Raw genomic sequence first — 25,898 nt, 5'->3', positions numbered from 1 at the left:
AAGTTGTTTTTCAAATAAAGGTTTTCCAAGTGATGTCAGATTGTGTGTATGTGTTTTTATTGTACTTACCCTGTAACTACATGAAACAAGAGGGTAAGAAGCACCACTTTAATTTACAGCCCGCAATGTCATACTTACCCTGTAACTACATGAAACAAGAGGGTAAGAAGCACCACTTTAATTTACAGCCCGCAATGTCATACTTACCCTGTAACTACATGAAACAAGAGGGTAAGAAGCACCACTTTAATTTACAGCCCGCAATGTCATACTTACCCTGTAACTACATGAAACAAGAGGGTAAGAAACACCACTTTAATTTACAGCCCGCAATGTCATACTTACCCTGTAACTACATGAAACAAGAGGGTAAGAAGCACCACTTTAATTCACAGCCCCCAATGTCATACTTACCCTATAACTACATGAAATATTTACAGTCTAAATAATTTGCCTAAATAAATTGTTATTTTTCTGGTTGTTACCCCTTTATTCCCAAAACTTTACATATTATTCCCCTATACTTACACGTACGTACTTTAAAGGTACACTGTAATTACCGAAAGTTACACTGTAATTTCGTTTTAATTACGCAGTATTTTCCTGGTTGTTACACCTTTATTCCCAAGACTTTACATATTATTCCCCTATACTTACACGTAAGTACTTTATAGGTACACTGTAATTAGCGAAAGTTATACTGTACTTTCATTTTAATTACGCAGTACTTTCCGGGCTGTAATCTAAAGCGTTACCTAAAACTGTGTTGAAACAGTATTCCTCTATCAAGTTGTTAGTCTGCAGATTCAACTTAATGTTATCAATATTTTGTAAGTCCCACTTATCTCTGCTGTTTCACAAAAAACAAAATATCATATTACTCATCTCTCAATCCCTAAATCGCACAGGCTCAGTTAACAGCTTTTAGCTGACATTGAATGAGAGAGACTCTGAGGCATTTAGGACTGGCACACTGTACTCTCTAAACTTCTAAAATCAAACTTTATCTTCCACTTAAACTTTTAACTCTAGCCCAGCAGTAAGGCATCTTTGCCAGAATTTACATCTATTTTCAAATAAACATAATTTTTATATTTGTCTTTTGCCCACATCAGGGAATTTAGACATTACAAATTTCCTCTCAGATCGTGTCTCTGTCGCACTGGACGTCTCAGCCACAGCACACACCAGATTCCGATAAGCAAACTGGTTCAGCCAATCACAAGCTTATCTTTTGAAAGCAAAACATCAGCTCTTAGTTCTTTCATGGTCAACACTATTCCTCCACGTTCAAAACATTAACAAACTGTTTGTTTAATCAGATGCCTTTTTACACATTTCACATTTAGCAACTATTAATCCAGTAATACTGCTTCTACTTATTTGATCACATTTCATCTCAATTTTAGTTGTCAAGTTCTCAATTACTTCAATGTATTCTTCTAGGAGTTTATCAATCTGCAATTAGGATTCACACTAACTTTTGAGGCTGCCCTCTCTGCTTGTGATACATTCTAATACATTCTATATCATCTAAAACCTTATCAAAGCGTTTCATTCTCATATTTTCATCCTTCTAGTTACCGGTACTTTTAAAATATTTTCCAACTCATTTGTTGGAGTCATCTGTAATTTTACATCAACCTGTATTCATCAATTCACTTATAAAAAAAATATTATTATAGATCTTTCCTTCAACTTTCTTTCACGTTCTTTTCACTTACTTTAGCACTGCGTTCACATTCTTAGTTCTTTCTCAGACGAAAACTTTAATATCGTCATTTAAACACTGATCTACTTTCAAAAACCCACATTAATACACGTCCCTTTCACGTTATATCTTTCTTTTCTGAGTGTCCATTTACAATTACAGGCTAAATGGCCCCGCTGACCATAATTAAAACACTCTCTTTGCCTATAGTTTGATCATTGAGCTTTCAAACGTCTCCAACTTACTGCACACCCTTGAAGCAGTGTGTCCCCATCAGGAATGTAAACAGAGCCACTGATAAGCAGTTCTCTGTATTCTTTTACACCAGTGGCGGATTCAATTGCAATAGCCAAATCATAATCTTCATCATTATTATTGGCAGCACATTAATTTCCATAAGTTGTAAAGAAAATCACTCAACATATTCTAAAGGTTTTCACTAAACATTTTCTTTGTTAACTCCAACCACCTTGTTTGGCAGATACACAGAAGTTCCCACATTCATTAAAGTCCTTGACCCTGACCAGTCCCTGACCAGTCCTTTTTCCAAACGGTGATATGATATTACCACAAACCCAAACTGCCGCCAGTGAACTTTGATACGGTTTATCGAATGGACACTTAAAGTTGATTTCTTCGTGGTTGGTTTTAATTCTGCAGTCTGACCACCCAGTTTTCAATTGTCTCGGTCTGACCTTTGCTTGTCCCCTCGTCTCTCATCCAGGCCAGCTCCTCTCCAGAGGCCCGTTCGATCTCGGGTGGCCCTGGCAGCACGATAGGTTTCGCCGTTGTTGTTTGTCGTTGTTCGGGTTCCTCCTCCTGTTGCTCTCCTGATATGGGTGGAACTCTCCTGCAGTGATTGGCATTCACCCACGTAATCACCCGGTCTGGTTTTGTGCAGGAACGTCTCTGCTACTTTGCCCCTGGTATTTCTTTCACCTGCACAGAACTGTTAGATCACAAACACAACATCTATTTGCAGTAATTCAACATTTCATTCTCACACACATCTGTTGATGGAAGCCTCCTTCTTTCCCCGTTATACCCATGAATGGTGGTCTACCAAAGAGGATTTCAAATGGGCTCAAATTTGTTTTGACTCTCTTTTTCATTCTCATGTACATTAACACAGTGGGGAGTGCTTCACAGCATTTTGCCAATTTGTTCTTTACCGTCTGGTTTTCACGCTCAACAGCGCCCCCGCTGGCAGCGTGTTAGGCACAGTGTGTTCCATCGTGACCACATATCCACGACTATATACCAAACAATATTTCTGTTTTCCGCACGGGGTTAGTTCAATGAAATCAATCATTAAATATTCAAATGGCCCATCTGGGGCTGGCTGACTTGCCAGTGGTGTTTTAATGCCCCGTGCAATGTTATATGCGGTGCAAATCACACATCTTTTGCAAAAATTCTCAGCATATATTGTGAAACCTTTGGTAAACCACAATTCTCTCATTTGCATAATCATCCCCTCTTTTAATGCATGGTCCCACCCATGCATTAATTTAGCCTAATGTAAGAAAAAATGGCTGGGCAGACATGGCTTCCCATCAACAGATCTCCATACACCATCAACAAGGCTGCAGCCTTCCATTTGTTTTTCTCAGCTCCTGTGGAAAAAGACTGCATGCTCTGTAAACAAGGAGAAATGTCGTTGTTAAGGTTATTGTCAAGTTGTACGCAAGTGGCGCCAATGGTATCAGCTCCAGTTTGGGTTTGTTGCCGCTGCCTTCGCAGCCATATCAGCTCTGGCGTTGCCTGTTGATACGAAACTTTTATCATTAGTATGCGCTGCGCATTTACAAATTGCAATCCTGTCTGGCAGCATAATGGCCTCCAAAAGGTCAGATACTAACGTAGCGTTCAGTATTGGTCGTCCGTCTGACTTAAAAAGTTTTCTGTGCTTCCACAGAGCACCAAAGTCACGCGTGACCCCAAAAACATAACGCGAGTCTGTGTAAATCGTTACACACTTATCAGTCATCAGTTTACATGCTTCAGTCAAAGCGACTAATTCAGCTGCCTGTGCAGAGTAATGACATGGTAATTTGCCAGATCTTACAGTTTCAAATTCAGTCGTCACCGCATAACCTACGTTATTCTGTCCTGTTTGTGGATTCTTCGACGCAGATCCATCCACAAAAAGGACATTGTCACAATTATCAAGCGGAACGTCCAACAAATCTGGACACGGTGTGCACACCTTTTAACAGTGACATTTGGCATGTCCAACAAAATTTTATGATACCTCAATCGAGCTGTAGACAAATGTGACGTTCTCTGCTCCTGCAAAATCAAAGACACCAAATGTGAGACCCCTAAAGTCAGATCAGCATAGCCTACAAACTCTCTTTAGGCCATTGAGGGCCAGTTCAGCTACCACCACCGCCCGGAGACAGTGTGGCAATCCCGCTGCCACGGGGTCGAGTTTTGTTGAAAATAGGCTACCTTCTCATCGGTCACCATGCGTCTACAGGAGAACAGAAGTCATAAGGTCATGCTTTTCATCAACCATCTAAACAATGGATGGTCTACAACCAGAAGGCCTAACAATCGAGATATCTCATTGTGCTTTCATGTTATCAAATGCTGTCTCAGCTTCACTTGTCCAAACAAGTCTGTCACATGACTTCAACCCTTTCCCTGTTGTCAGGGCTCGTAAAGGCTGTTCTAAAATGGCATAATTGGGAATGAATGTACGACAGTAAGCACACATCCCCAAAAATGACAGCAACTGTTTTTGTTACAGGCTTTGGGGCTTCTTTTATGCCCTGCACCCTTTTCTGTGACAATGTTTTGCTGTTTGGTTTGATAACATGCCCCAGGAATGTCACTTCCTGTTTCACAAACTGCAGCTTTGAAAGGCTGACCTGGTGCCCCTCCCTTTCAAGATGCTTCAGGAGAGTCACAGTGTCAGCCCTGCAAATAGACTCACCTTCTGAACAGATCAAAAGGTCATCAACATAAGAAACGAGTTCGGTTAATTTCGGTTCTAACTTGTGAACCATCACAAGGCCTAATTACACCCTCTTTCAATAGAGCATCAAACACTGGTTTTATGCCCTCTATTGCTTCACGTTTCATTGGATATTGTGCCTTACATGGTCTGAAATCAGATTTTGGTGTGATTACAACTGGCTCACAACCTTTTATCAGCCCCACATCATATTTGTTTTTTGCCCACAAGTTTGGTGATATTTGTGCCAAAGAAATATCAATTTCTGAGGCAGAAATATCCCCCTCTCCCTGTCCTGTCACATTTTTCCCAATACCAGTCACATTTCTCTGAACCCCCACCTCAAAGTCACATTTTGATTTAAATGCCCCCATACTCTGACTCTCTGCTGTGTGTGTGTCAACTCTCACCCAGTCTGTGGCCGATAGACATTCTTTCACAAAAAGGCCCACATCTCTCCACTGCTGGCTTATGGCCTTGGAGACAGATAAGTGGCAGGCAGTGTTCTCTGTCATTTAGATAACAAACTTTCTGACTGTCACTTAACACTGCAGACACACACTTTCTGTCCAGAAAATCTGGTCAAATTTCACACTTTCATTCTTCACAGAATTAAACCACATCTTTTCAAAGTCTGAGTCTCGCTCTGTTACGACATGTGATGTACAATGCATTTTGTCATTTGTCATAAACTCTGTGTTGACTGGGTTTGTTCGAGCCTTTGCCAATTCCAAAATTTTCTCTGCCCAATCAACATCTGTTACCTGCCATTCATAAGCCCACTTCGGCTCGAATTTGGAACAAGTAATTTGTGGTGTCCCCTCAATGCTAATTCCATAGGAATCAGCACAGAGGGACACATTTAATTTACACTTTCCCGTAGAAAACATGGTAAATCACATGGTCGTAACGTGGACAGACTGATACCAGAATCGACCAAAAATTCAATAATTACCCCTTTGACTAATAACGGGTAAATTGGCATTTCAGGAAACCCTGTACTTTTGTACAATCTCATACATTCGTCATTCACAACACTGCTCAAAGTATCAGTCATAGCTTTGCTCAAAGTTTCATCAGACACACAAAAAGATTTGCAAGCAGTTTTTTCATTGCAGGTAGCAGAAAGAAAATCAGTGTATGTGTTTGTGTGTGCGTCGTGTGTGTGTGTGTGTTAGTAAAAATATTTTCACTTCCCTTTGCTGCAGCTTGAGATTGGCTTCCCAAAGCCGGACTCTTTCCGTCCCGCTCTCCAGCCCCCTCGGTTCAATCCGACTTCATGGTGGGACACGCGCTGCTCCAGTGTCCGTCTTCTTGCACACTCTATATTTTATACAGTCTCGGAGCAAGTGGGCATTTGTGGCACAAACATAACAGCTCCATTTTCCTCCAGCAGCTCTTCTCTGTCCTCTTCGGTTAGCAGGGTCGTTGTTGCATAACCACCATTGTGAGGGGTTCCTTCTTCTCCTTTCTGTCCTCTTCAGCGTGAGTAGCGTGCCGCAGCGTTGCACTCAAACGCCCGTGTAACTGTGCATGAAACTGCGCTGTTAGTCTGTGTGCCACTCGCTCTGCGGCCTCTGCCCCCTCTCGCGCTTCTCTTGCATCTGTTTCTGCCTGCGCTGCTCTTTGGGCTGCCTCTGCCAGTTCAATTTGTGCTCGTGCCTTCTGCAAGTCGTGCTTCTTGGGCTGTTCTCGGGGCTGGTGGAAAGCGGTCCAGATCGAGGTCCAGCCTGAGGGCCGGTATCTCTGCTACTGGGTAGTGAGCTGTATTGTAGGCAGGTGGCGGAGCCGTTGCCACCTCAGTCACATGTGGAAAAGCACATACATTCGGTTCATTAGTAGCATTCTGTTCCAGTGGAACTGTTTTTACACACACAACATTCTCAACATTACATGCCAATTCTTTTTGTATTTGCTCTCGTTCTCGCCTGTCAGCCTCTTCTACCCAACACATTATAGTCGGTTCACAGTTCTTACACACATGTTTGACACACACACAGCAGCTACTCTGTTTTCCCTCGTTCTTTTCTACTGACTCTTTTACTACATTTAGTCTTATTTTACTCAAGGTCCCCGCTTCGGGAAAATCGTGATATTTGATCAGTTTCTGTATGTCAACCATACATTTACCACCATAATTATTTCTCATTTGACAGAAAATTGGTGTATAAAAATGATCTAATTTACTGTTAGATGACCCCATTTTTGGCTGAATTTCCCTTCTGGATTTCACTTTCGACACGTGTCTTACAGTATCTGTCAAACGTCTTCAACAGACCCGATCTTATTTCACCCAAAATCGGTCGGGTTTCAGCAAATATGCTGTGCTTTTGTAATTATGTTTTACTCAAAATCTTCTATTCACCCAATTAATCTGGCGTGGCTCTTCCGTCCACCTTTGCAAGACTTCTTCGGGCCACAGAGACCCCGAGCAAAACTAATTAACCAGCACCTGTGATTCCCTGAATCACCAGTGGTACCCCTGTCCACTAACGAGCTAAGTGTGGCAGAAACCGGTCTGAATCTGTCAGATCAATTTCTCCCTCAAAAATTGTGATTATCTGAATCACCTCTCGCCCGTACCCAAAGCAAATTCAGCCAATATGGTTCACGTTCACTCACAATTATCAAATCACACTTAACATCAATAAAACAGTTCTGCGTTTCTTACCCAGAGATGCTTTCTCTTTTCTTTAATTGCCGCGGATTCTTTCTTGATCCTGGTGGGAGTTCCTCCACTGGTCCTGAATGCGGGAATTGGCTCTCTCTCCCTTAACCTGTTGAGTTACTATCTCAAACCGTCGGGGTATGAGACGGCTGCCTGATGCCGCCGGGATGGTACACTTCCGTCAAAATCCGTTCTTCAGGACCAGGAGAAGAAGATCCGCACAGGACCCCACGTTTCTGACACCAAGTTGTAATGGCAATTTTGAGAAGTTAATATCAAACAGCATCAGAGGTGTAAGGAAACTTTCAAGAGACAAAACTGTAATAAAGAGAAAAGGTTTATTTCAATGAGGATTCTTTTCACAAAAGCCGCAGCCACCCAGCTTTGAAATAGAATACCTAATAGACATAATAGAACATAGACATTTTATACAGTTTCTTGGCAAAAGAACTCCTCCTTCCAGGTTTCTTGTAAATTTCCAGAAAGATACCCCCTATCTCCTGCTGGTTCGGACTGGTTTCTACCCCCTGGTGCAGGTCACACTGTTCTTTGTCCCTGAGACACCCAAAGGCCTTCATCTATGACCTAAATTGCCTCTCGCTTCCCTGTCCCCCCTCAGCTGCTAGAAAACCTCACAGAAACATATGATTAAACAGTTTGGAAACTAATGATTATAAGAAATGCTAAATTTTCCAAAACAGGTAAATATAAGCCTTTTCTTTAAATAATTTTTATTGTGTTTTATTAGTGACAAATTTGGGGAGAGGATAAATATTCCAAAACTGAAAATACAGTATGAGAATTAACTGCACAATTACTAGACATGTTTTCCTTGGATATTATAGGCCAATTTGCAAGCACAATTTGTGGAAAAATAAAAAAGAATTGAGATGCTTCCAACTGTTGCTCTTGCATTCTTGTGGCTCAGTGACTGAATGAAAGGGTCATTAAGTATGTGGGCCCCATTGTCTCCTCAGGTGTGAACCACTAAATATGCATGATCGTTGACGCCCACTCGAATATTGGTTAAAAACGCTCTCCATCCACACTAGCTTTTTCGGGCAGTTTACCAACGTTTCAATGTGGTTGAGAAACTTTTGGAAAACGCCTGAAAACTCTAAATTCACCTTACTGCGCATGCGTAAAACCTCACAAAATCTCACTAAGATGATACAGACGGAAAAATAAATAAAGTTAACGCGCAATTCTTCGACAGGATCATTTTATTTAGAAAAATATCTCACCATTCACTGATGGGTCCAGGTCACTCAGTTACCATATGTTTGGTCTAAAACGCCACTGTTCTCATGTTTTGCCACAGAACAGCAAATGTGGGTCAATTTTCTGTCATCTTTGCAGTACTGTAGTATGAAGAATGTTCAAAGTACCATTTTAGCAACAGTGTGAAAGTGAATAGCAGATAACAGGCACAATACCGGTATTAACATGAATATCTATTGGTACAATCTGCGTCACATGACTAAACTTACGTCATCGTTTTTAAATACCTCCGTTTTGACAGTCCACACTACAACGCGAAAACAGCGTTTTCAAATTTATCCACTTTGTAGAGCTTTTTCATTAATAAAAACGCCATCTCAGTGTGGACGCAAGGCCAAAACAGAGAGAAAAAGATGCATTTTCAAACTGAAAAGAGTTAGTGTGGACAAGGCCTTAGTTATGCTTCCTGTTTGTCATGTGCTTCCCTTGCTCCTCATGTATCTTGCAATCATGTCATCATGGGTGCCTCCGAAAACGTAGGCAGTGACTTGTTGCCTCCCTGCACTATCAGGCAATGACTTTCCAGGCAACGTCTGCGCACGAAGGTCTGCGCACTATGGGTATGATGATACCCATGATATTTTGCATGTATAAATTGGTGCTTTAAAACAGTGCCGTCGCAGGTGGGGTGCGAGGCCCTGTGCGAACTTGAAATGCGAGGCCCTGCTCTTTGATGTGGATTCTCAATTGTGCAGGCACGGCGTCAACAGGCCCACCCAAAACTTTTCTTAAAAAAAAAAAAAAAACTTTTAATTCTAATTTTGTCAAGAATTATAAAAAATCGGCAATAAGCTCATAATTTGTGCTAAAATAGTCTAAATGTTTAGTTTTAAAAACAGTTTTAAAAAGCTGGTTATGTCTATTTTGATGTTTCTGCGCAAGTTCAGAAGAAGAGCATGTGAGCGGAGAGAACGCATTTCTGAATATTCCGCTTCGCTCGCTCATTCCGCAGGGTCGCTCGCTCAACCCAGAATGGCCTGCTGCCTGGCTCAAAAATATGTGGAATAAGGGCTGCTTCCGACTAAATTTTTTTTCTAGTCGACTAGAAGTTGTTCATTTAAGCCATTCGTGGACAAATCGCCCCTTTATATTAATTTAATTATTTAGGCTATATGATAATGAGCTTTAACGTAGGCTATAATATAGCCACACTCAAGCGCACGACCGCACGCATAAAGCTTGCCACAAAGAACCGGTAAAAGTAATGATTATGAATGTGTCTAAAATAGCAAGGAGACATTTAATTATTTATTAATAAATTGGTGTTTTATGTGTTGCTGCAAAGATGAAGCTGAAGATGCGGACTCGCCATGAATACCAGAGAGAAATGCACATTTCATATTGATTACATATTCAGAGAGTAGCCTATTTCTTTTCGTTTTGAATATTTTCGTTTAAAAGTAGACATTTCAAGCTTTCTATACTAGATAGCCTATATTTCTCAAATCTGTGAGGCACAAGCTGAGTTTCGGCACCCTCCAGTTCACGTGCAATGCAAGTGATCGTGTCGGCGCCTTATTACAATGTCTGCTATATATTTGCTTCTTATTTATTAAATACAGGCAACTGGTTGATAAAACGTTGATCAAAATTAAGATACAATTTATACAAAATGAAAATCTTTTAAAAAGAGACTTTCTATAAAACAAAACTCAATGAAGTGGTCAAAATCATGTTTTACCCACTCCATGTCTCCAGACATATTGCGCATCTCATGATGTATCATATCTTTCTCATACTGCATGCTCACTTTCATAATCAACATTGATTAAATTAAAAAACATAAAGATGTCACATATTTTCCAACCCAGCCCTCGGCCCTGTTGCAACAACAGTCGTTGTTTAGGTACCTTAAATGCGCACATACTGTCTCGAAGTCATCACTGTAACCAGGAGATGAAGGAGAGCTGAGATCCACATCACCTAGCACATATTCGTCTCTGCCACTCATGGGCGCGACCAGCGCCGTTGCTAGGAGGGCGCCAGCGCCTCTGCCTCTCAACGCCTCTGCCTCGCGAGTGGATGATAGCCCTGAAGACGCCTAGCAATGATATACCTGTATTGGTAGCTAACCTTTAGTTAAGTTATACCTTAAGAGTCTTCGTAGCGCGCTAAGAGACAATGTTATTGGGAAACGCAGCCCAGGAATGATGCGTATGATGTGTAATGGAGATTCCAAAGCGCTCTTCTTTGGTCAGAACCATGGAGAGCGATCGCGGAGAGGTCCGTCCTATGCACCGAAACTTTTTGCAATGCAACAAAATATTTAAAGAGCATCAAGCCATTAAAATCTGTATTATGTATACGCACAGATAATATAACAGTATATTAGTCAGTAATTTTTATTAGGTTAAACATTGATTGGGTAATGTTTTCATTTAACGTTTTTAATTTAAGGCCCACCCACAATTGGTCTGGCCCATCCAAAACTGGAATCCTGGCGCCGTGCCAGTGTTCTATTGAACGCATAATCTCGCTGCAATACGTTTTTATCAAGTAGAATAATACAGCATAATCATGCACATAGTCTCTCAGCTATGACTTTTTAGGGGGAAAAAAATCAACTGTGCAACGAGTGGCTTTACATCAAGTCAGCTCAGTCACTTTATTTTTGTCATCATGACAGTTTAAACAAATAGATTAGGACACTTTTCATTCATATTATACATTAATTCATTACAACTGTACACAACTAATTATTTAAAACACTGTAACCCTAATAAATGAGATGGACTCATCATGCGTAAATTACGCATGATCACGTCAGAGCCACTTTCCTTGCCTTCATGGCCGCAAACTCAGCAATAAGATCTTTATAATCCAGTTTTGATGCAATGTCCTTTTCAATGGATAGCAGGGCGAGCCCGCACAGTCTCTCCTGTGACATGGAGGTGCGCAAATAGTTTTTAATTAGTTTTAACTTTGAAAAGCTACGCTCGCCCGATGCCACCGTTACTGGAAAAGTCAGTAGGATCCTGAGCGCAATTTCACAGTTAGGGAAAGTTCCTTCAATCCCTCTGAGGTAACGAAGTGTTTTTATTGCTGTAGTTGTTCCCTTTGGGATTATCTCTCGTAGTATCCTCAACTCCTGGAAGAGGTCCGCTGCATTTATATCCTGAGATTCGGACGTGCTCAGAGCATCACGCAGTCTTGTGCAGTGTCTTTGCAGGTCAGTCTCCTCCATTTCACGCAGTTTGGTCAGATCAAAAAGAAATCCAAACATGTTGCCAAACTCCTGCATTTGTTTAAAACGGGTATGGAGAGCAGTGAGGGCCTGGTCCACTATTACATTAAAATAGTCCGTTATATATACCTGCTCTGGGTCTGGAGTATATTCATTTTCATTTTCATCACGTTTGCGTTTCACTCGCCGTGTTGCTTTTATTACAGGTTCAGTGTCCATATCAGAAGCAATCTCTGTTGCAGTAGCTTTTGCAGACACAAATCCAGTGTCTCTGTATTTTTGCATGAAGTCAATTAATCCATCTAGCTGCGATAAAGCCACATCAAGCTGCATGTCCTTTGACTGGAGCGTCTTACTGACGGCGTTCACGGCAAACAGAATATCATACCATATCACCATAGACATGATAAATTCAAAGCTTTGCATTTCATTAGCAAGCGACTTTGCTTCACTTTTAATTTTGGGGTCGCTAGAGTCCTCTGACACTTCGAGCAAAGCATCCTTAATATCACTTGATTGATAGCGTATTGCTTTTATACTCTCTACCCGACATTCCCACCTTGTTTCAGACAGAGGTTTTACCGTGAGATCCGGGACTTTTACTTTGAGTATTCCCCATCGTTTAGGAGAGCCTGCGAATATGGTATAAAGTCGTTGTACAATACCAAAAAATGACATTGCTTTTGGACAGCATTTTGCCATATCTCCCAGTGTTAAATTCAGGTTGTGGCAACCGCATGGCATGTAGTAAGCCCGGGGATTGAGACGCAGAGTATGGGCTTGCACTCCCTGATTTTGTCCTTTCATATTCGCCCCGTTATCGTATCCTTGGCCCCGACAGTCATTTATGCTCAGTCCAAGGGCTTCTAGTTCCGCCAAGAGTGCATTTGATAGTCCCTATCCAGTTTGGTCGTTCACTGGGATGAAGTCAATGAAATGTTCTTCTACATTCACTTCTAATGATGTCATATTGACAAAACGAAGAATCAACGACATTTGTTCCTGATGGCTCATATCTGGTGTGCAATCAAGCAGCACAGAGAAATATTTAGCTCTCTTCGTGTCATTCACAATAGAGTTTTTGACGTTTGTGGCCATAAGAGAAATGAACTCATTTTGGATCTGAGGCCCCAGATAATGTGCATGCGTTTCCTTATTTCTTATGCGTCTGACATGTTCTTGCATAGTGGGATCAAATTTGGCAATCATCTCTATTAATCCCAAAAAGTTACCATTGTTCTCATCATAAAGCTTTGCATTTGTTCCTCGAAATGCCAAGTTATGCTCAGACAAATATTGCACAGCTGCTAGAATGCGTGTTAAAACGTCCTGCCAGTGTTTCTTTTCTCTGTTTATCTCTCTTTGATGTGACTCGTCTATAGCAGTGTGTGTATCTAATCTTCGTTTTGTCTCCATCCATTTTGCAGCATGTGTGATATGATCAGGGGATGTTTCGTGTTGTTTCAGCAAAGTACTCAAATGTCTCCAATCATTATTGCCATCATTAGCTAATTTTGGCCGACTTGTACTGTTGTTAAACAGTTTGCAACAAAAGCAAAATACAGAATCTGTTTTCTTTGAATAAGCAAGCCAGTCTCTGCTAGCCTTTTCACCATTGGGCAACTTTCTTACATAGAAGTCATCGGAAAAGTGTCTTTTTTCTTGATTGACGGGGAAATCAAAGTTGGAAACCTTGACCGGGCCCTTTTCCGCAAGTAAATCCACCGTTTTGGTATCCAGATGCATGGGCCAATTGCTGGGATCGTTAAGGTCCACAAGATGCGCTGATACTTCACTGTCGGACCCGGAATAATGCTCTTCATCAGGCGTCAGCGGGACCTCGTCTACCACGGCAAACTCTGATAAATTGTAGTAGAACAAAAACAGAGAATTGATTGTGTGGTCCAGCTCAACTGAATTGGGCACAAGCCTCATTATAAAATACTGTATTTATTTTATAATTATTTTATTTTATTACATGGCTTGGCTGAATTCCAATGTAGAATGCGGTCTGTTATTTCTTGATAACAGACCGCTGCGAACTATAACAGACCGTTGCCATGCAAAACAGCGCGTTGCTATAGACGCGGAACGGACTATTTTCTTTGGTGGAACTGGAAGCAATACAATCATTTTTAAAACAATAAACTCCTTTTTAAATCAATAATTTGTGTCAAATTAATTATTTATTTTGTAGGTAGCCATGTAATAAGCGGGATAATGTATAGAGAGGCAGTCGTTATAACGAATAACAAGCCCTTCAGGCTGTCAAGACCCCGACGCGAAGCCTGTCGGGCTTGTTATTCGTTATAACGACCGCCTCTCTATACATTATCCCTTACATAATATTATAATAATTATATTATTATTTTAAAATAAAATACTGTAAATACATACAACCACAGTGGCGTCACTTTGTTTTAAAAAGTGGGTGGGACATATGGGGTGGGGGTTGCTAATACAATGCTAAATCAAATATATTTACAATAACATTACGATGTCCAGCGATCAATTTAAATAATAAGCTACATGGGGTTTAATTAGTCGTTTAATGAGATGTAGCCTAATTATGTTGTCAGTGCCGAGAATTTCATGTGAATAAATACATAGATCCGCCTGAATTTTAATGGTCCAGTAGTAGAACTCGTATATTAGTTTTTTTTTTTTTTTTCTCATCAAAGCCGATTATGTTCATCAGTTATTGTATATCAAGCAGGGACACATTTGTGTGCGTTATGTTTTGTGATTTTACCAGAACGAATAGAGTATCTGCAAGAAATTAAAGCGCGTGTCCGAGTGAAGACAGTGAAAACACTGTATCTGCGCCACTGATTGCAGCGGCAACGAGCACTTTGATCACTTGATTTAAAAAACACATTTCAGCACTAGCCTAGTTATTTAAAAAACGAACGAAATGAATGACCACAGATATTTATCCTCATCCCTCACCTTGGACTTCACCGTCATCCTCAGTGCCCACGTTCCCGTCCTGCTGCTGATGAAGCCCGCTAGGCTCTGCCACAGTGTTGGCGTGGGTTATGCATATGCTAGCATCTCTGGAAGTGCAAATAAATTTGTCCAGCGATCCCCACAGTGACTTATGAAAGTCTTCCTTCTTTTTACATTTTTTTCTTTTCTCAGAACCCGAGTCATGCTTGCGAAATCGGTCGCGCTCTCTTGCAGCTGACATGTTAGCTTTCCCTCGCTTTTGCTTTCTCCCGCTCTCCCGTCTTCAGTGACGACACATTACGTAATAACATAGCGCAATGAAAAACCTGCTTAATTTGTTGGATTTGGGGGGGGGATTTTTTTGTTTTATGTGACATTGACAGAGACATGTCATTGATACAAAATCATACATAACTAATATATTTATAAAAAATAAAAAATAAAAAATAAAAACGGCAGGATTGCGAGGCCCCCTAGTGGCGCGAGGCCCTGTGCGGTTGCACAGTTCGCACAGTCCATGCGACGGCTCTGCTTTAAAAGACTATGCAACGGGACGTTTAAGCAGGGAGGGTGTAACCCAGACAAAATAATTATATTAAAGTTATATATATTTGCGAGGGTTCTTTAAAGGGGCCCTATTATGCTTTTTCACTTTTTCAACATTAGTTAGACTGTAATGTTGCTGTTTGAGCATAAAAATTAACTGCAAGGTTACAAAGCTCAAAGTCCACTCCAAAGGGAGATATTATATTTAGGGCAATTCCGCGCAAAACTGTCACATCCATAACGCCAACTAAATACCATGGCATTGTGTTGGCGTTATGGATGTGACAGTTTTGCGTGGAATTGCCCTTTAACAGAATCCACTTTTCAAGAACTACAATGAATGGCTTGCTTGGACTACAATACACTTTTTCCAGATCTTATGATGTCATAATTCTCCTCATTTAAATAATCCCCACCCACAGAATACGCAAACAAAATTGGTGAGGCCTGGTCAAGCTACGCTAGAGAAGATGAAGAGTGTTGTCACTGTTTTTTCCACCCACTGAAAAAGTTTGTCCTAAGGATGATGAACTTAGAAAGTTTAAAATTGATTTTTAACACTGTTCCTGAAGATTATAACCACAACATTTATCTGTGCGCTGCACATTTTATGGAGAACAGCAGACAGACAGAGTACAATGCAGGCTATACACACAAAAGATTCTCCTGAAAGACGTAGCCATTCCCATTTTGTCATCTGTTGTTTAAGAATCATAACTTATAAGTATGTATTATTATTTGTAGTTGTGTTTTCTAATAACAGTTCCGATTATAAGTTTTATGTCGTTGCGATAGCTATGATGTAAATGAAGGCCAAAGCTTTGCCTCCGCTAGCCTGCTAACTAACATTACAGTATTGATATAGTTTACTGTAGCTTTTGTAAGCTCTTGCTTTTGTAAGACTGTTCACTGCCCCTTAGGAAAATTATCCATGATTTTGTGATTGATTACTGTTCACTGTATATTGTTTGTACCACAGTTTTCCGACAAATATGAATAAATAGATAACATTGCATCTATAAGTAAATAAAAATAAAAAACATACCACTCTGAAACGTCCTGTGAAATCTGTGCTTGCAAAGTCCGTGCTTGAAATTCGTTCTGCATGATCCTCTTGTTCGTTAACATTGTCAGGGTCTGAATCGGGCTTGAATGGTATGAAATTGATGCGACCGTTAATATTTACATTTGAGTAGATCTTGCGGGTTATGAAGGGGCAGCACATTTCTTGAACATGCGCTAAACGCTGCCAATCACAACACACTGGGTCAGCTAACCAATTACAGCACATTCCGTATTTCGGAAGGAGAGGCTTCATCGAAAACTACGCGTTCCACCAGACTAGGTAGAGAGGAGCAGGCCCGTCGCGACAAGGCAAGCAAACCAAGCAATTGCTTGGGGCCCCGAGCTGGCCTGGGGCCTCAAGACAATGACTGGTTAAGAATAAAATGCAACGACAAACTGTGTGAGCGCCCCTTTGATAGTCAATGCAGTAAAGTGCAATGACACTGTTATCGGGATCCCCCTCAAGGGGGGCCCCCTCAGTAGTCGCTGACAGCAGCCAACCAACCACGTGATCTCTGCTGCCGGCAAAATACAAAACCTCCTCGGCAGTCATCATGAAGCGGAATTATGCAAGTAAAACAAGATAGTGAGGAGCTGTAATAGTGTAAAATATGTGAAAAATAATGTTTTTTGAACAATCAAGCATGAAAACATATTCTAGTATAGGCTACCCCAAAAACAAATAGGAGCCCTTTAAGAGAGTGATGGCAGCTATTCAATCAGAGCTGTAGTTAAGTTAAGTTCCGCCACCCTGCACGAGATGGATCCATAGAGAGTTTGATGAAAATGTGATTAAAACAAAGTTGTTAATTTAAGAGGAACAGAAAAGATTGTTTTCTTTATAGAAGTACCCTCAATTTTATTTTATTTTTTTCACTGGATACACTATCTAAATCTATTTTGTCATTTTGTCTCATTCGATTGGTTTGGTTATTTTTCTTCCCTTATCGCTGCATCAATTGATTTCTTCAGTTTTTTTTTTTTGAGATGGCGAGTCAACTCCATGAAATAACCTAAAGAAAGAACAAAGACAAGAATGGAAGTGATTAATTTAAGTGGTAGGATTACTGTTGTCTTTGATTTGTTTGAAATAAGGATTGAACTTTCTTGACTTCCTCCACAAAAGGCTTGTGAGACTTAAAGACATACCACATACAACAGGACTGAAAAACTTTAGCGGACAATTATCTAAAAGGGGAAAACAGCAACTCTAGCCATTTCTTCGCTGATTTTCACTTTTGTTGTCGCATGTTTTCTCAACGAGCTCCCCCTACAGCTGTGGTGCGTATATTTCACAACACTGTCATAAAAAAAATGACTTGCGGCGGCCTCCTCCCCCTCTCTACCGCTGCTCATGTTATGTTGTTATTATCGGAGCCGGACAATTTCATCATGTGGAGCTATGTCTACCGAGGTGGGTAATACATCATACACAGTATCATAGAACCTTGTGTTTATGTCGAATTGCCGTAAAGCAGTTTGTGTTTCTCACTCGTTCTCGCTTCTCACAAGACTTCCAATTTCCAACTTACCGGGACGTTAGTTCTTATGTTGCAAGGTTGGTTTTCCGCCTGGGAAAGCTGGGGGGAGCGGGGAAAGTCACCATTCTCACCAGAACGTCTCGGGTTACGTATGTAACCCTCGTTCCCTGAGTAGGGAACGAGACGCTGCATCGATACTCGATACTTTGGGGAATGCCTTCGGCATGACGCGTCTGAAGTCTACTATACAACTATTCCAATCTGGATTGGTGCAACGTCATTACGTCACGTGTGACGCCGCATGTGACGGTGATCCGGAAGCTATAAAATGGTCACAGGAACCAGGAAGTGTTAGCTTCTAATTGGTCAAAGCAAGTCGTTCTCAGGGCGCGAAAAAGTATGGCCGAGTGATGCAGCGTCTCGTTCCCTACTCAGGGAACGAGGGTTACATACGTAACCCGAGACGTTCCCTTTCGTAAAGGGAACTCCCGCTGCATCGATACTCGATACTTTGGGGAACGAATACCCACGCCGCCATACTGAGAGAAAAACGCCCTGGTACAAAGCATCTGGTACACTCACGAACGGTAGAATAAGTAGAGGACAGATCCAAACTAGTTTGTCACAAGATTTGGTGTAGAAAGTGGAGGTCTGGAGCTAGAGGCTCGACTGACCTCCTGGTTGGGAGCCCCATACAGATAGAAAGCATTAGATAAGAGGTGAAGGCAAAAGCGCACCTTAAACTTTAGATATGATTGGTCTTTAGATAACCAGCTGCTTTTTCAATAAGGGGAAATAGCTCCTAACCTGGACCTGACTAGATGGACTGACTCCTCTCAACCTGAGGCGTATATAGAACCCTCTAAGGCTATGACCTTGACCATCCGACACATGCGATGGAGGATAGAATACCTGAAGAATCATAATATTACCTCCCGGCACCTCAGTACCGGAGCAAAAAATGATGCGGAGTGGCTCCTCCAGTAATAAGTGAGAGGGGGCAGCATCACCACTCTTCCAGGGAGTAATACAAACAGGAAGCCGACTCATTAGATTCTTCTATATATATATATACTCATATATATAATATATGTCATCCACAGGACATGATGGATGCCAGGGATACCCCATCAGCCTGATGCCAATAGGCTGGATGAAAGGATTCATCCTCCAATCTACAGGAACATGGAGTTTGAGTGGGAATGTCCCTACGTACACACCCTTAGAGGCTTGCGGAGGGCACTAAGGCCGCCACAGAGGCCCTAAGCATGAACGGGAGATCCCATTAGAGAGTAGGATGGAACACCAGAACTGAAACCAGTGGGCAGAAATAACACTGGGTTCAATGCCCTCCCTAACTTAATTGTTTAGTTCCTAGTAGAGTGGGGTTCTAGTATGGCTGTCCTAACCACCTCAGTGGAAAGGCAACCTAACTACGGAGGTGACCCCCTCAGGGGCCAGACCCATAGTCTCCATAACTCTGGTCTGGGATGAAATAATGTACCATCAGCCTGAGACAAAAGATCTCTCCTAACAGGAATCTTCCATGGAGGACTCTCCAGGAGACTATTAAGGTCCGAGAACCAAATTCGGGCCGGCCAGTACGGAGCTACAAGGAGTAGTCTCACTCCGTACCTCCTGACCCTTTCTAGAACCCCAGGGAGCAGAGCGATCGGGGGAAAAGCATACAGAAGTGACCTCGGCCACCTCTGTACCATGGCATCCAAACCCAAAGGAGCTGGATGTGAGAGAGAGTACCAGAGCGGGCAATGAGAGTTTTCATGAGAAGCGAACAGGTCAACCTCCGCCCGGCCAAACTCTCTCCATATAAGCTCAACCACTTCAGGGTGGAGCCGCCATTCCCCGGGCCTCAGCCCCTGCCTTGACAGGATGTCTGCTCCCATATTTTCAACCCCAGGAATATAAATAGATCTCACAGAGAGAAATTTGCCCTGGGACCAAAGAAGAATTTGATGCGCCAGTCTACAAAGAGGGCGAGATCTCAAACCTCCTTGGCGGTTGATATACGAGACCACCGACATATTGTCTGTCCTAACGAGAACATGATGACCTCTGAGGTATACAAGGAAGTGCCTCAGGGCAAAAAATACAGCCAACATCTCCAAACAATTAATATGCAACGAGAGATGATGGTCCTTCCAAGCACCTCGGGTGTAACGGCCCTCCATAACCGCACCCCAGCCCGTGAGGGACGCATCCGTGGTAAGAGTTCTTCTCTCACATGGTGCTCCCAAAACCGGGCCCTGAGACAGGAACCATGGTTTCTTCCACCTGACCAGAGAACGAAGACATCTGTGCGTAACTCTGTGCGAAAAGGATTTCCCAGAGGAGAAAATCCCTTGTTCCTGAGCCACCACTGCAAGGCCCTCATATGAAGCAGACCAAAGGGAATTACCGTGGAAGCTGCAGCCATAAGACCCAAAACTCTTTGAAAATGTTTCACGGTGATAGCCTGGCCTAACCTGATACTCTTCATTGTGTTTAAAATGGTTTCAATACGAGCGGGAGACAATTGTGCCCGCATCGTGACTGAGTCCCACTCTACCCCCAGGAACGTAGTCCTCTGAAGAGGAGTCAAGGAACTCTTCTTCACATTGAGTCTCAGCCCCAAGCACCTCAAATGGTTCAAAACAACATCTCGATGTTGAATCGCCAGTTCTTCCGACTGAGCTAAAATGAGCCAGTCATCTATATAATTCAGGATACGAATCCCCTGAAGTCTCAAAGGAGCAAGGGAAGCATCCATACATTTAGTGAAGGTGCGAGGGGATAAGGCTAGGCCGAACGGAAGAACTCTGTATTGATAAGCTTTTCCCCCAAAAGCAAATCTAAGGAACTTCCTATGATGTGGGATGATGGAAATATGAAAATACGCATCCTTAAGATCTATCGTAACAAACCAGTCCTCGGATCTGATTTGTTGAACGATCATAGGTATAGTTAACATTTTGAATTTAAATCTCCTCAAAGATTTATTCAATACCCTAAGATCTATAATGGGACGCAACCCACCATCCTTTTTTGGAATTATGAAGTACCGGCTGTAGAACCCGGAATCCCTCTGCTCTAAGGGCACATATTCTATAGCCTCCTTAGCTAAGAGAGTCTGAACTTCATCTTCCATCACCTGAGCCTGATCAGGAGATACCAGTGTGTGAATAACGCCACTAAACTTAGGTGGTCTAAACTGGAACTGGATTCTATATCCCCTCTCGACTGTATTCAGGACCCACTGAGATATATTTTGAAGACCTTTCCAGGTGTCTAAATAATCTACTAAGGGAATCAGCCTCTCAGGACTGACCTCAGGTGCTATGTTCACATCTATATTTGTTTCCTTATTCTTGTATTTATTTTTATTTTCGGTGACCTGAAGCAGTTTTCTGGCAGGAGCTAACCGAATCATTTTTTCTACAGGCCTCGTGAGAGGTAGCGAACGTTTCAACCCAGTAGATGTTATAGAAATATTCTGTGTGATACATTCGCTGGAACTCGATGCGTCCCGAGGCGCACTTGACGGCGGGAAGCAACATCGATTTCCTGAGGGCTCCGCGGAGCGAAGTTTTAAAAAGCCCACGCGGAGGGGGATGCCCTCAGAGGCCTGGATGTCCCGTCATGGCCTCTTAGCCGAAGCCTTCTTTGCCTGAATAACAGTCCTCAGATCTGTTTTCGGCTTGGAAGACTTCGACTGAGGGTGTTGCTTCTGCCTCCAGGCCCCTTGGGGGGGAGCACGAGAAGCAACACTCTCCTTCTGCCTCAGCAGGTGTGAGGAGCTGGCGGCGGCCTCCTGGGACTGCCCCCTGGCAGCAGACCCACGAGACCTGGAACGACGGCGGGGGATAAATTCTTTAAAAGCGGCTGACTGTCGTTTCGCCTCCTGAAACCTATCGACGACCTGGTTGACTCCGTCGCCGAAAAGGCCAGAAGGCGAAACCGACAGATTCAGCCACAGGTGTCTCTCCGTAGCTACCAATGCTGCCATGGAGCGGCCGATGGCGCGGGCCGTCTCCTTGGTAGCACGGAGAGACAAGTCAACCACTCGATGCATCTCCCTGATGTCGTCGAAGGCGACCTCCCCGCTGTCGTCCACCTCTTTGAGGAGGTCGGCCTGGTATGCCTGCAACAGCCCCATCGTATGCAGACAGCTACCAGCCCGACCTGCCGCCATATATGCCTTTCCCACCAAGGCCGATGTTGTACGGCAGGGCTTGGTGGGAAGCGTCGGAGCCCGTAGGGATGATGCAGCATCAGGGGAGAGGTGCGACTCTTCAACCCTGGGCATCATCCCATAGCCCTCCTCCTTAGCACCCAATATATTAGAATATAAATGCACATTGGGGCCAGATATACGTGAGGAGAAGGGCTTATTCCACGATCTCGACACCTCAGTGTGGAGATCGGGAAAAAATGGCAGGCTCCGACGTAGAGGCTGTGACCGAGACTGCAGGAAGCGCTCATCGAGCTTACTTTTTACTGTCGCTTCCTGCACCTCAGGTGGCCAGTCAATTTTTAATTTTTCAACTGCTCTGGTCACAACCTCTAGCAGCTCCTCAAATGCAGGGGAATGGACTGATGGGACTTTCACATTCCCCCGCGTCGATGCTCATACTCTCCAATTCCTCAGAACCAGAGAGTTCGAGCATCGGTCCCGCTACCGGGGCGGAAGAAGCCGCAGCGCGGGCTTCCGCACCCTGAGCGGAACTACGGGAAGTAGTTTCAGAATGCTGAGAAAGGGCCGAAGCCGTCTCAGCATTATCCACTAAATCCCGCTGCGATCCCCATGAATGCAGACGCCGCGCTGCCTCAGCAGACGCGGGACCTGATCCACGAGGATCGCGGGGCTGGCCTGATTCATTGAACATAGCTCGCCGGGAGCGGAGCGTTCTCAGGGGCATGATCTCACAGTTAGCACAGACAGCGCCCTCGAGCGCTGCCTGTGCATGCTCCACTCCCAAACAAACTACACAGAGCGAGTGTGTGTCACCCTCAGCGAGAAAACGTGGGCAAGGGGACGCACACTGTCTGTATTGCTTTTTCTCGGCCATACTCATACCATCAAATACCTTTTACCAGACAAACAACACCAAATAAGACTGACAAGTTGTACATAGAGCGCTTGCTGAAGACCAGAAGCTAACACTTCCTGGTTCCTGTGACCGTTTTATAGCTTCCGGATCACCGTCACATGCGGCGTCACGCGTGACGTAATGACGTTGCACCAATCCAGATTGGAATAGTTGTATAGTAGACTTCAGACGCGTCATGCCGAAGGCATTCCCCAAAGTATCGAGTATCGATGCAGCGGGAGTTCCCTTTACGAAAGGGAACAGGTTATTTAACCATCCAAATGATTTCTAAATGGTTTCATTAAGTTGAAATAGTTTCCAAGTTCCCCTTTAAAGGAAGTGGTATACTCTCTTTTGACAATTGTATGTTGATTGTTTGATTGATTGTGTTGTTTGTTTTTTGTTTGTTTTTTTTTGTCAGTAAAGCCGGCTTAATTAAAAAATTATAATCATCCCATTTCTGTGATTTTTTTTTTTACATAACACTCAATCTCCTAAGCCGAACCTAACAACACTGGTCAAAATTAATATATTGAGTTAGTTTAGTAACTGAGTAACAAGTGAGATAGGTGTTACATCAACAAATCTGAATTGGGCATCAAGTCCTGCATTGTAAATGCGGCCACTGTCTGAACGTCAGAGAGAATCCTCGCACTCATTGGCTGCCGCCTCTGTAGATTCGCTAGTATAGCGTTGTAGTGTATTTGGTAGTGTGAGAGTGAAAATTTTACAATAAAAGGCAAGTTTTATTGTACTTCACCAGCGGAGACAACAGGAGAATCAGTATCTGTACGCCCAAAGAAGCAGAAAAGCTCTGAAGACTGAAGACAGAAAGACTGACAAAAACAAGCAATGTTCTACTTTTTTAACTCTATTTATAAAATTCACCATTTTATTTGCACAATGATGTTGCATGTCAAATGTATTATTATTAAAACGCTAAAATGCATCTCTGTTATTATTTTTAGCAATTTATACCTCTGCTCTGTATAAGTGTGAATTTTGTTTTTAGAGACTTTTACATTATAAATGGAGTTTATCGATCATTGTCATTTATTTATAACTTCTACCATTCATGTAGGGGCTTATATATGGGATTATGTCAGATGATATCATCCATGTAGAAAATTACATTCCTGACAGTTTCACATCCTCAGTCATCGTTGACGTCTTTTGGGTTGGTGAAGTATCTGTCTGACCTGCTAAACCTGTTTGCTCTGGTCATATGAACTGTTACACTCACTCATGCGATACCAAAGACAAAAAATCCCATAGTAATATCTGAATATCCATCATTATGGATCAGCAGTCAAGACGTCATGCCACTGACATCTTACAACAATGAACAATGACATTCTGAAAACAGTGTTTTTTTCTTTCATTGAAGTATGTGATACATGCCATTGATCATGTAGGCCAGTGGTTTTCTTAAAAACCAGTGTATCTGTTCTGGTCTTTATGTTACAGGCATTGTCTGTATTTGGTATTCATCTGAGTTCTGAGCCTTTCACAAGCTAAACACATAGCAGACAATGTGATTTGTCTGAACAATGCATTGGGACAGAGGCGTTGCATGATTTACACTATTGTTTGGATTACTACACACTGAAGGGGCAGCTTTATGTCCCATTGGGGATGAAGAGGATTAAGTAAAGGATTTTGCAAGGCATTTTTAAACTTTTGATATAGACCCGGAAGTGTCACAAATGTTGTCTTATTGTCACGTCATCTACATGGGAATTCAATGGACCAAGCCCTGGTTTACTCACATCCATCCAGTATTTAAGCCACATTATCACAGATGCCAGAATAATACAGACTGTGACATTACAGTAACTGGACGAGAACATCAGCGCAAGGTAACTCACTCATCACTTGAGTTATGCTACATTTATGGCTTTTGAATCTATCTATATTACTGGTAACTTAATAATCACTGAATACGAGCAAGCAAAATGTGTTATAAAAAAAATATATATATTCTGTGATAAAAAATATTTAGAGAATAAATGTTTCACATTAATCTCTTTAAACGCTGTTTTGTAGGATGAAGTCAATACAGGCAATGCTACTGATGCTTTTTATTGCATCTGTCTTTTCAAAACCAGTAAGTATCAGTTATCTGTTTTATTTTACATTTTTATTTTTATATACAGCATAAAAAAAATTACTTTTATAGCTACTTAAGTTTCTTTCAAAAGCATACAGTACTATTATTAATAATAATATTTTTCAACTGTTTGAATCCCCAGTTTCCTTTGCGCAGAGGATTTGATTCATCAGACTCAGGATCCAGTTCCAGAGAGAATTTACACTCTGAATTAAACTTTGAATTAAACTTTGAATTAAATGAGTCTAAATCAAGTGAATCTGAATCTTCTGAGGAAGTTATTGTGCCACGCACATTCCCTCCAACTAGAAGAACAACAAATCCGCCGACCACTGTCAAGACAACACAATCCACAATCCCCACAACAGCCACTGCAACTAGAAGAGCAACAAATCCGCCGACCACTGTCTAGACAACACAATCCACAATCACAACGACAGCCACTCCAACTAGCAGAACAACAAATCTGTTGACCACTGTCAGGACAACATAATCCTCCCCAATGACAGGATAACCCACAAACTGTATTACACTGAATTTGGCCAGTTTATACAATTGATTTGTATTGATTGATTGATTGACAATTGATTATAGTTTACAGTATAAAATCATGTTTATGCTTTGACAATGAAGGTCTTGATATTAATGAATAATGTAACTAATTAAGATTAAAATTGCATGTCTATTACATGGTTTTAAGTGTTCTTTTTTTTTATAATATTATGTAAAATAATATTATGAAAAATAATAATTTTTAAATGGGGTTTAATATCAGTAGAACTTTTTTATGAAGTAAGAAAATACGATCAGCATATTAATATGTGAAATCAGTAACTTTTCTTGTACCTTTTTCA

At 42.0% G+C, this 25,898-nt stretch overlaps 1 long non-coding RNA gene across 1 annotated transcript; it reads left to right on the top strand.

Moving 5' to 3' along the window:
• Positions 1 to 24,754: 24,754 nt before the first annotated feature.
• Positions 24,755 to 25,675, top strand: LOC311285474. The gene is made up of 3 exons (XR_014626363.1): positions 24,755 to 24,793; positions 24,981 to 25,041; positions 25,187 to 25,675. It is a non-coding gene; the product is annotated as an uncharacterized lncRNA (long non-coding RNA).
• Positions 25,676 to 25,898: the final 223 nt, after the last annotated feature.

This window comes from Rutilus rutilus, assembly GCF_951802725.1.
Source record: "Rutilus rutilus genome assembly, chromosome: 25".
NCBI classification, from domain to species: domain Eukaryota; kingdom Metazoa; phylum Chordata; class Actinopteri; order Cypriniformes; family Leuciscidae; genus Rutilus; species Rutilus rutilus.
Note: the sequence above shows the minus strand (reverse complement) of the source record. Positions and strands in the feature narration are given on the sequence as shown.